Here is a 12,297-nt window from a genome sequence, read left to right as displayed (position 1 = left end):
TCAGCAGGATTTTTTTTGTGAATGATCTTTTAAATTAAAGCCATACTTAGTTGAAGTGTTTCTCTTCTAGAATTGGAAGATGACCAACAGCTCTGGTTTTAAAAATCCAAACCAGCTCCTCCCATTCCAGCTCTCCCCTTTCCCCCAGTGGACAGTAAAAGGTCTCTTCCCCCAGGAGAAAGCAAAGGAACAGTGTAAGATGGAAGCCACAATGTCTTATGCTGTCACCTTTCTTATTGCAATTTCTTTCTGTGTCTTCCCTTTCCTATTGCAAATCAGCTCTTGCAAGCCTTTATCTGGGAGAACTAGGAGAGAGAATAGAAAATCCAGCTACAGCAGCATTACAGATGGTTTTACAAAGGATGAATTTAGAACTGGGAGATAGCAGCAGCTGACATAGAAATGTTTTGCATTGGGTGTTGCATTCCCTGATAGGCTGTGTTGAGGGAAGGCAAACTGTTCTTCCATAACTGCTGTGAGAAAAGTGCATAGAAAGGGCAGATGAACTCTGGTATGGGTTCTCTGATGTCTCCTGATGTTAATGCTTTTGCCCTCTAACACAAATTCCCTGGACTCAAGAGCTGACTTTACAGAACTGTCTTAGTTTTGTCTTTTCTCTTGCCTTGAGAAGATAATCTCTGGAGTTTTTAATTTTTTTTTGCAGGATTTGTTAAAGGGCTGTAAGGGATATTGGGGGAAAGAGGGAGGAATTGAGCAGGTGTTTTGCTTGATCCCAGAAACCTTACACTTCTTAAGAAACCAGGTTGTGGACTGTTAATTACATCCTTGTGCAATTGGCTGGTGCTGATCTTTGAGGTGGGATAGAGTGGGAAAAGTTAAGCCAGTCCTTGAACTTAACAACTGAAGATCACAACCCAATATGTAAATTTATTATAGCTTCCAAGAACTAGGGGATGATATAATCCTAAAAGTTACTGACTTTTTAAAAAGCTTTTAGTTTGCTCTTCTAGGGTAAAGTGGTTCAGTGAGAAGGGAGCTCTGGTAATGAACTGTCTTATTGCTTCAGAGGATGCTTATTTTTGTTGTAGCCACATAACCCTCTCACCAGTGAGTATGTTTAATGCCAGAGAGTCCTGAAAGTAGGGCACAGCTGAAAGCAGGCTGGAGAATGAATATCTGAAATCAGCCAGATGGTATCAGGCTAATAAATTCTGCCCAGATGTTTTGTGTTGCAATAGCATCTGGTGGTCACTTGGAAGTGGGTAGTAGGGTCATCCTGGTGGGCCACAGGGTCATTCTGTGGGTTGTGCTGGAGGTCCCTTTAGATATGGCCCTGGGCCCAAACAAATTACCTTACAGTGAGTCACTGGATCAGCTGTGTGAGATTGTTTTCTAAAGGAAACTTGCTGGCTATGCAGCTGCATCTACAGCAGGGGAGCAGCACATGGGTTGCTGCTGTCTTGTCTTTTTTGCAGTCTAGAGTGCACCAAATGAAATCTTTCTCAGCATCAGAGATGTCAAACAACATCTCTTTTAGATGCTTGTGCTGTTTGGAGCATGTTGGTAAGCAATGACTTGAAAAGAAAGAGCAGCAGTTTGTGCAGAGCCACCAGGTTTCATGCTGTGAAAGATCAGCCTGACCTCTTTGTGGTTCTACACTTTCAATGTAGGAAATCCCCCTGTGAAAGTTTTAGGTGAACTTTGTTTTGCAGTCTATTTTCAACTAGCCCTGAAGTGGAAGTTGAGGGTGTGAAATGCACGACCCACTTAAGGCTTGAAAATTCAGCAGAGCATTGCACTGCGCCGCAGCTGGGTCTTTACGACTTGCCTTCCCCCAAATGACTGAGTTCTTTCCTTTCCAAAACAGCAACATTTACCTTCAGAGGTCTTGACAGTGCTCTGCCTGAGGCACTGCTTGTGTGACATCTCCTGCTCCCAACACTCATCCTTACTTCCCTTGAACTTGTGCTCTTTCCTTTCCACTGATCAACCCCTTGTGAAATATCTTCTGATGCTATCTCACACCAGATGTTCTTTCCCCCTAGGATGATCCAGTACCTGCTTCTGCATTGGCAGGAACAGGCTGTAGCTCCACAGTTGTGATCTGGTATCTCTGGGTAGCTGCAGGAGCTGTTTCAGTGCCACAGACACAAATCTCCTCTGCCACAGTAGCCTGTGGCACATCTGCTTTGGTACCCCCTGACCTCTTGGCTGGAGTTTTGCACAAGTCATAAGGTTTTGCATCACCTAGATAACAACTGTTCTTTGGAAATCCAGGAAAAAGTGGGTTGGAGCACTACAGTGATGGTGTCTGTGCCGTGATTTTGGAAACACTGCTAAATACTTGTATTATACAGCAGCTAATTTCTGGTTGGATGCATGGTGTGCTTTGGAGCATAAAGGGCAGAAAGATGCACTGGTTGTTCTAGCCATGCCAAAAATCCAGAGGGTGTGTGAGTGGAAATCTCTAATATCACCTAAGAACCCTGAATCCTTGGATATCTTCTCCTGGAATACCAGAGAAGCAGTGTCATTCATGAGGCCATCCATAACTGAGTAGGAGGTTATGGCTGTGTAATGTCAGGGCCAGCCTTCTCAAATGTTTGTCTGCTCACATTTCCTGGAGTCATGACAAAAACATTGAGTGTCCAAGCTGTGATAACTTTTAAACTCTTTACTTTTAAGCTCCTCTGATATTCTCTGCTTTAGTGATCTCCTAAGGTGCAAGTGGACCTAAATCAGAGACAGGATCTCAGCTTTCTCTCCTATCATTCTCATTGAGAACTGTAAACACCAGTGGATAGCCCTGTTCTCTGAGAAAGCAAGATGTGCAAAGTATCAGCTGAAGGAATTCTGTTCCTTCACATTCACTTCACATTCTGCACTTTTTTTGTACACAGAATGAGATATATGTGAGATCATTGTTTATATCTGGGTTTCTCTAGTTAAGAATGCCTGCTGCACTTTCCTTAGCAAGAATTACCTTCCTTTATTCTGTTCTTGCACAAAATGTTTAAAATCTTAGGCCAAATACTTAATTATTTATCCACATGCAGAATAGAGGCAGGACAATGTCTGGCTGGGCTCTTTTGGCATCTCGTAGTATGCTGTGGGTATTTTGTTTGGATGGAAGGGATGTCCTTATTTGCATGTCTTAAATTACTTTTCAGTGTTTTTCCAATACGCTGAAAGTGTATGAGAGTCAAACTCTCATAAAACACAACATTATTCCATGCACAGCTGTTGCTACCAAAGTAAACAATTGCTTTTTCTGCTTTGCCATCAGATTCTGGGGAAGTAGGCACTTCTGGGAGATGTCTAACAAAGCTGTAGCCTGGAGGATTTTTGTCATTGCAATGTGCTAGGCAGATGTAGCAACTGAGTGGGTCTTCCTATGGGTGGGAAGAGATGTTTTCCCTGATGTTTTCCACAGCTGGAGTGTCTGCATTAGCATCGCCTCTTGCTATCAGCTTTTCATGAAAACCCATTTTTTCGATGAGCCCAAAGCTTGAGTTCTGAGTATTTGTGGTAAGAAATGGCCAGACTTGGCCTTTAGAAATGACTAAACTTGAGGTGAAAACTGCACAGGAACTTTGATTTGGAAAGGCAGGACTCCAAATTGTCTTTGCTTATTGGTAAAAAGAGCTGATGCATTCAATGGGAACTTGAGTTGATTGATCCTTGACAGGAATGTGACAATTCCCTACTTCTTACCCAAACTGCATCTCATAACTTCAGCTGGGGCAGTGGGGAGGAGTATTGGGTGGGACTTCTGCGCAACCTACTGCAACCCTAACTCTGGAGGGAAAAGGATGTGATGTCCTCAGATGGGAAAGTACCAAGTGCTAATTGATTAGCTATGGCATTGTGCATATTTTACAGGCTGCTGCCAAACATCTGGAGGCCTCATTATAATGCAGGCAAAAAAAGAATTGTGTTTGGATCTTTAGAGCACTATGGAATGGCTTTAAACACTACAGCTGCCCTTTCTGCAGACACAAATGTCCATTTGTGAGAATATATAATGGAACAAGTTGTTTTTTTTTCTTTTTTCCTCCCTTTGCTGACACATTTGTGGAAAGTTAACTAGTAGTTGTTTGGTGTGATTTATCCTGTGCTTTAACTGCCGTTAAAGCAATAGCTTCTGGGTTCAACCCAAGGGAGAAATGATTTGTAGGAAGCACTCCAGGTATATAAAGTTTACATGACCTAGTTTTGAAGCACTTCCTCAGAGCACTCACAGAATCTCTAGATGTTAACATGCTGATCCCATATTTGTGGTTCAGAGCCCTCACATTCCTGTCTTGCTACCAGATGGGATTTGAAGAGCCTTGTGAAGTTTGTCTCTTTCAATTCCCCCAGATTGTGAGGAAATCAAAGCTGACCTCGGTGCTTCTAGGACTGTTTATTTAGAGGACTGAACCAAGAGTGTTACATGTTGGCCTTTTTATAATCACTCAAGCTGTAAACCATCATTTGAGAGACTGAATTGGCAGCTGAAGGACAGTGAACGCTTCAGGGCAGCTCTGAAACATAACACAGGGTTCAGAAATTGAAGCTAATCCTATTTCTGTGCAGTTTTTCAGGGATGGCAAAATGTCTGGGCCTTGCAGCCCCTGTTCAGGAGCCACCCAAGATGAAATACCTGCCCTGGCCTAAGCAGAGCAAGACATGGGGTATCTCTGATCCAAGATGAAATACCTGCCCTGGCCTAAGCAGAGCAAGACATGGGGTATCTCTGATCCAAGATGAAATACCTGCCCTGGCCTAAGCAGAGCAAGACATGGGATGTCTCTGATCCACACCTTGCTGGTAGGGAGTCAGTGGTGGCCTTGCCATGATTTGTGCTACCTCCCTGAGCTCTGTCTCTTACAGCTGCTTCATCCCCAAATCCCTGCATTTTATGGCCTGCAAATGCAAGGCACACTGGAGCTAAAGTTTCCATTTACCCTTGGAGATAGCCCTTGGCATGAGGGCTATTTCTGAGTGAGAACTTGTTAATGCATCTCTCAACGCAGAAGAGTAGGAGAAAATAGGAGCCAAGCGAATAAAACTGTATTTTAACAAAGGCTATCCTAAGTTTGATCCTTCTCTCCCTACTGAGGTGTGGGGCACATGTGTGGCTGGGCTTTGCCAACCATGACAAGCCAGCAAATCTGCACTGACTGGGATCAGCTCCTGCAGGTCACTCTGCATCTGAATTGAGTTATTCAGCTTCACTGAAAGCAGTGTTTGGAAAACACCTGTAATAAAATGGTTTCTTTCTGTGACCACAATGAAAATTGTAGCCACAGTGAGGTTCTCAAAAGGTGAAATGAACTGTGTGGAGGATAATCTTTGAGGACAGAAGTTTCCCATGAGGAAATTCAAAGATCCCCTAGGCAGGCTTACCATAGAACCCTGCTAGCTCTTTAACTAGGTGTTTTGCTTTTTGGTTTGAGACTCTGAAGGTTTCATCCAGGTACTCATGCAGCTTTTTCCTGGTGTAATAAAAGGAGTTTGTCCTCAGCAAGGCACTGCTGCTTTCCTTGGCTTTAACAGATCCCAAGTGTGTGCCCAAGCAATGTTTATGGAATTAGGCTTCCCCAGGGTACACTTACTGGATGGATGACAACACTCTAGTACAAATCAACACACTTTTTTCTGCTTCATTCCTCTGTGCTGAGTGAAGAAATGGGGGAGGAGGTAGTAAAATGTGTTACAGCACAGGGACTTACATGGGTCCTAGGGATGAAATTAAATTAAATTCTGACCCCTGACTCTCTGGCTTGGCATAGCTGTCCTGTAGAGGGGACCTTTCCAGGAAAACCTTTTAGCCCTAAAGCTTTTAATTCCATGTCCCTGCTCCCTTTCCCAGCAGAGGATTTAAAAAGTATAAGGGATGCAACACAGCATGGGGACCCCAGGGAGCTTTCACTCCCATCCTCACGTGTCTTTGCAGAATTTCTTGTTGAGAAAAAAATCCTTCCTCATCTTAAACAAACAAATCATTCTGTATAAGAATATTGATTTTGTTATAGAAGACAGTTGAAGCTCTGATAGATTCTATTCTATAGATCCTATCACAATGGGCCTTTAGATTCATACAGGGACATGCTTTGCTTTCAAAAATCTCTGTGAAGTGTAAGTGTAGTGCTACCTATAGTGCTGCCAGGAAATTTAACTTGCAGCCTGAGTCTTCAGAGCATCACTGTGGGTGACTGAGTGAGGAATGTATGGGAGTGAATTAACCATGGCATGGCCCTTGCTGGATCTGTGACAGAGCTGGAAAAGTGGTGACACTCCTGTCTCCATTTCTTCTCACCTTGTGGGTTTCTCAAATGCTTCTGGGCATCTCCTTTTCTCCCTTCGTCATTGCTACTGCTGTTTAAAGAAAATGTCATCCTCTGGATCATACATTACATTTGAGTAAGAAGAACAACCAAATTTAAGCTGGTCTGCCTCAAAGAGGTAGTATATGGAGTTGTGTATGCTCTTCCCTTTCCTGATGTCAAAATGAATCAGTCCTCTTTGGAGATACAATGGGAAGGATTTGCTTGGCTCTAGCTCTGATCTTTCTCTGTGGTGGCATCAATCATTGGCCTGGCAAGACTATTGATAAAGAAGCTGAAAGCAATTTTGCTTTTAAAAAAAAATCCGGTTCAGAGCTTAAGCACATGCCAATGTAGAACATAGGGTGCTCAAATGTTAGAAGAGAAGCCAGAGTTGGAGATTACATTTAAATGCACTTAGTTGAGAAACGCGTTTGGACTGTACAACTAATTAACTATATTCATAAACTGATGGGAGGCAAAAAAAAAAAAAAATCAAGCAAACAGCAGTCTCCTTAGTCTCATTTAGTGTGCTCTTTTCAGCAGCCTTGCAAGGAAATTGTAAGTGGAATAAAATAATATGGAAAATGGCATTGTAACATATGCATGAAATGGTGTGAGAGGAAAATACATGCAAAACTAAGTTGTGGAAATAATTTTGAAAATTAGAACCCTATAGATTATAACCTATAATAGTTATCTAGATCAACAATTCACCTTTTTTCTCCATCCTTCCCATTCTTTAATGAAGTTGCATTCTTCAACTACACCAAGCAAAAGTCGGATTACACCACTCACCAGTGTTCCTTTTGTATAGAACAGAACTAAATTTGGAGTGAAACTTTGAGTGTTGGAGTGATGCAATTAACAACTGCCCTTCAGCACGTGGAGTTCATGTCCATGCAATGCTGCAGCACTTCTCCAGTTCCTGTTAGCACAGACACCTCTGCACCACACCTTGCTCTGGGGTGAGGATTTGCCTCAAGGTATTGAGGCGCTGTTTTAAAAACATGTGAGCAGATGTGACCTGAAATCAATGAATGGAACTCTCTGAGGCTCAGGCAGCTTTGAAAAATATGACAGCAGGTACACTCACAATGTATACACATCCCCAAATGCCCCTGAAAATTATCAGTGCTCAACGAGACACACTCACTGAGGCATGTTCAAGTGTGTGTGTGTATTTAATGTAATGCAGCAGAAAAGTATCTCATTGCTCAGAGGACAGTTTAATGCATTTTCCTCTCCTCACCTTATTTCTCTCACCTGTTGTTGAACCACAGCTCAGTCAAGGACATGTCCCAGCACCTGGACTGTCCCCTTTGGTGGCTGTTCAGGGATGCTCAGCTTCCATTGGAGGCTTTGTCCTGACAGGGAGGGAAGGCTGTAACACAGTTCAGAAAAGCAAAGTGAGAAGGGTGTGAAAGACAAACCTCTTTCTAAGGATTCTAAGTACTCATCATAGAATGATTTGGAAGTGACCCTGGAAGACCATCTTGTTCCAACCACCCCTGCCATGGGCAAGGACATCTTCTACTACACCAGAGACACATCCAATCTGACCTGGATGCTTCCAAGGATGGGGCATCCACAACTTCTCTGGGAAACCCATTTTAGTGCCTCACCACTCTGACAGTAAAGAATTTTTTCCTTATGTGCAACCTGCATCTACCCTTTTTCAGTTTAAAATCATTGTCTTTTGTCCTGTCACTTCAGACCTTGGTAAAAAGCCTCTTTTTTTACCAGCCCTTGAAAGGCCCCTCTGAGGTCTCCACAGAGCCCTCTCCAGGCTGAACAACCTCAACTCTCTCTGTCTGTGCTCAGAGGAGAGGTGTTCCAGCACTGACTGGCTTTGTGGACTTCTTCTGGATCTGCTCCAGCAGGTCTCTGTTTTATGTTAGTAGATAAGTGATAAGGTGGGAAAATCCAAGAAACCCCCTAAAGAATTGACTGCACCTGTGTATTGGCTTTTTTTTTTCCCTTAAAGAATATATATGTTTTTTCTTTTGCAGAGTGAAATGTTCTTCTCCCACCCATTCCTCACCTCCTACCAACCACTGAGTGGCTTTTCTGGAGATAAAATGTGCAGAACTGGTGACTTTTCTACCAAAAGATCAGTCTCCTGAGTGTAGTATACACCCATGCAATCTTTTTTTAGGGCTTTCCCAACTGGGGAAAGCTTAACAGAAATTTTTTTGTAATACTCATTTTGCCAAATATTCCAATAACCTGGTCTGTGATACGAGAAGAGCCCTAGGAGCTAAAAATTTCCTGTCATCTCCTTTCCCTTTCCAGAAATAGATAAATAATTTCTCTGGAATGAAAAAATCCATGCTGATTTCCACCTTTGCACTATTTACACTTGTGTTACCAAGATAAACTCCAAAAAAATGGCAAGTGTTTTGATTTAATGAGAACTGAAATCTATAGCTCTGTCATTTCACTTCTTCCTCAGCATTCACTTTTAGTCAACTGGTGAAACATTTCTATTTAGCTTTCAAAAAGGCAAGATTATCTAGCATGAGCTGGCTCTTGAGGGGTTCACATGGAGGAGGTGTGAGAAATTGATCTTTGTGGCATCTCTTGCTCTGTACTTCTCCCAGGTGTCTTTCTCCTACCTTCCTCTGTCCCTGCATTCATTTGGTGGGTACAGTCCCCTCTAAAGCCCACAATGAGCTACCAAAAATAAAATTAGATTTTAACATAGGAAAGTTGTTTTAAATGCCTAGTTATAGGGATTGGCTTGCACAACTATTGCTGTGTAGGTTTTGTGGTTTGTTTTTTAATTAATCTAATATAAATCTGTCAAAACCAAGGCACCAGGTTTCTCTGGAGCTTATTTGTGCAACAGAATTTGGTTATTTTTATTTTATTTTATTTTCCAAACTCCACCGCCACTTGTAATAGAAACCTCGGTGACTCAGTTTGGGAAAAGCCTCCCGTGCAGCTGTTTGCCCTCTTTCTAGTCTTGTCACTCTCACACTTGACTTCTTCACTACCTGCAGGCTGCACCCTGGGACCTCTTGCCTTCCTTTTTAGCTGCTGTTACTCTCTGCCAGTTTGAGAACAGAGACCATTCAGAACCTGAGGAGTCACCCAGAGTTCCCTGTCTGCCTGGATGTGGAATATCTTGAGCCTTTGCTCTTGCTCAGGTGACATTTTGAGGCAGCAAGTGTGATTTGATTGTTTCCAGCCTAGTGTTTGTCCTCTGAATTTCACTACACTCCCTGTTCAGTCACTTCTGTCAGTGTGCCACTTTCATGGCTAAGGAAAAGCAAAAAGATAATAGCAGAAATAAAGGCAAAGTGGTGCTCAGTGAGAAAATTACTTGGAAATGACTTTTGTTTTAGTGTCTGAGCACACCCCAGCTGGGAGCCAGCACAGGGAAGAGCAGTTACACAAATGGGAACCCCCTCAATCTGGAGCTTTTCCTCTCTGGAAAACTGTTGCTTATGACAAAGAAAAAAAACAAACCCCCAAGCCTAATCCACACGGTTTCTTTTTCGTTTTTACCCATGGCAACGTCATCTGAAGCAAGTGTAAAAGATCTTAGGCAAACCCCATAGCCCAAATACTGCAATTTTAGCACTTTCTCATCCAATATAGAAAATATTGATCTCTTGCTTACCTCTGTGGAATCTCCCTGTGTCCCCTCTGCACGTGCTGAGATCCAGACGTGCTGCTGCAAGGAGCCTCTGCTCTGAATGAGGAAGTGCTGGAGCAGGGCAGGATGTGAGCAGTGACTCAGAGAATCAGGGGCTGTTTCGCCAGCCAAGCTGAGGAATAAATGGAAATATTGTCAGCTCTCACCATAGCCCGCGCAGCTGACACAGGCTCTTGCAAACTACCAATAGAAAAAGCTCAGGAGTTGCCACTTCACCAATAGAAAAAGCTCAGGATCCACCTTTGATCTTTTCCCAGAATTTAGCTGTTTATGATAATGCAGCCTTCAGGTATTGCAGCTCCTTCTAGGAGGACTGCCTACCTTTTGTCTCATAGTTAAGCATTTCTTTGCATGAATGTGCTGCTTGAAAATGTTCAGAACAAGGATTTTGCCAGTGTTTCTGGAACAACTCTTGTCTCTCAGCTTAAGCAGGCACTTGAGACTTTGCTTAGTTCTTTCTACTGAGGAAAAAAAAATTAAAAAACTTTTATCTTACATTAACAGCAGTCAAAACTAATTGTATTTGGTTTCCTTTACAGCTGAGCACTGACGCTACCCCTTGCAGTTACTAAGCATGCCTTTCCAAACTCTACAGTGCCAAAAAAAGCTGTTTCTTTTATTTGCTCTGCAATCAAGTACTGCTTTTTCCCTGCCTCTCTGCTTCTGATGTGCAGGTTCTGAGCAATATTTACTCCTTATGTTCTCAGCCAGCCACGGCAGAAGCCTTTCTTTTTCTCCTTGAGAGCTCTTGCATCTCTCTGAGCTGTGGGTCTGGCATGGTCTGCTGTTGCATTTCATAAAGAAATTTATGTTTTCATTTCAATGGGCATTTGCTGCCAAGGGCATTTCTTCACTAGGGTGGTTTGGTTTTGGTTTTTTTTGCACATAGTTGCATAATTGCACAATTCAGCAATTGTGGAAAAATATGTTTGGTGTATTCTGTTCAACACTTAATCAAACTGCTGGTTTTTGGGTAGTCTCTCTTGCATTGAATTGAATCATTCTGACATCTCCCTTTGTTTACAGATACATACACTTCTTAATTCACTATTAGTGTTGAACTTTACATTGTATAAACATGCCATAAAAGGCATACCCATTGATTTGAATTATTATTAAAAGTTTTAAATACTATTTGCTCTTAAAAATAAATAATAGTAATACAACCACTGTTCTCATTTTTCTCAGCTCCTTCTCTGCTTGGATTAAGTAGAGAGCTTGCTATTTAATCATGCTGGAAGAATTTAAATATTAACATGTAACACACACAAAAAATTACTTAAACCTTAGAATAAGCCTGTTTGTTTTTTGCTACTTGTTTTTATTTTTTGGGGTTGTTTTTTTTTTTTTTTTTTTTTTTTTTTTTTTTTTTTTTTTTTTTTTTTTTTTTTTGTTTTGTTTTTGGGTTTTTTGTATTAAGCTAGAAGTTAAGTAATTGAAAAAAGTCTAGAAAATCATCTTTCATTATACTAGAAAACAAAGCCACCCACACTCTATTTAACTGTTTTAAAAGTAAGACTTAGCAAATCAGTCAGCTTCATGGTAGTATTTCAGCAATATGTAATTTCTCACTCAAATAGGGCTGTAATGGAGTTGCTCATTCTCCCCTGTGGCAGTGATAATCCAGAGTATTTCCTGAGGCACTTCATTTTTGGAAAGCTTTGAATGTCTGATGCAACTCATATTTAGATGGATGGAAGACAGAGCAGAGGAATAAACTTGTGAGCTTGTAGAAGTTATTTTCTCTCTAGCACTGAAACACAGAAGTGGAAGGCTTCCAATAGTAGAATTCATGATTAAGTACCAAAACCATCCATGGCTGCACTAATGTCAAGAGAAAGTTGTATTTGTGGTTTTTTCCCCCCTCATGCTCTTCTGAGAGCTACTCTTCTGGAAGATCCTAATCCTACTCTGAGAGATCCCCTCACAACAGCAGAAGTATTGTCCAAGTTAAATCAGTTGCTGGAATCTGACTCAGAGGTGCCATGCCCTGCTCCAGATAAAAGAAAATCACTCCATAACCAAGATTAAGGATGTGACCTTAATGCTTCATAGGCTAATTCCTTCTTTATGTGCTTTGAACAAGCCTAAATTAAACTATCAGCTGAAGTAATTCCCCTGCGTATCCAGTGATTCCAACAGCCTTTTCCACTACATGCCTTTAAAGTCCTATGTCTTTAAACACAAGTTTTTCTTGTGTTTTGTCTTCCAAGTGCCCTGCCTGGTGATTAAGTACCACCTAGCAAAAAAACTCATGAGGATGGAAAGGCCACTGTGTTCCAGCTTTGTGCTTTGATACCCTCTGTGCCTTCCATTCTTTTCTCACATTATTGCTGTCCTCCCATCTTGCAGGAGGAGGTA

General features: G+C 41.8%; 1 protein-coding gene across 1 annotated transcript in view; it reads right to left on the bottom strand.

The window, feature by feature from the left end:
• The window catches only part of LOC115948593 (V-set domain containing T-cell activation inhibitor 1-like), a 33,771-nt gene extending 23,830 nt beyond the window's left edge, over nucleotides 1-9,941 (bottom strand). Inside the window, exons 1-2 of the mRNA XM_031062136.1 lie at nucleotides 9,901-9,941; nucleotides 7,525-7,656 (exon numbers count right to left, since the gene is read on the bottom strand). The gene's annotated coding sequence lies outside the window, so the exon portion shown is untranslated. The remainder of the gene's footprint in view (nucleotides 1-7,524; nucleotides 7,657-9,900) is intronic.
• Between the last annotated feature and the right edge of the window lie 2,356 nt (nucleotides 9,942-12,297).

Source organism: Geospiza fortis, unplaced genomic scaffold, assembly GCF_000277835.1.
Source record: "Geospiza fortis unplaced genomic scaffold, GeoFor_1.0 scaffold17, whole genome shotgun sequence".
In the NCBI taxonomy this organism is placed as follows: domain Eukaryota; kingdom Metazoa; phylum Chordata; class Aves; order Passeriformes; family Thraupidae; genus Geospiza; species Geospiza fortis.
The sequence above is the reverse complement of the archived record's forward strand: the minus strand, read 5'-3'. Positions and strand labels throughout refer to the sequence as shown.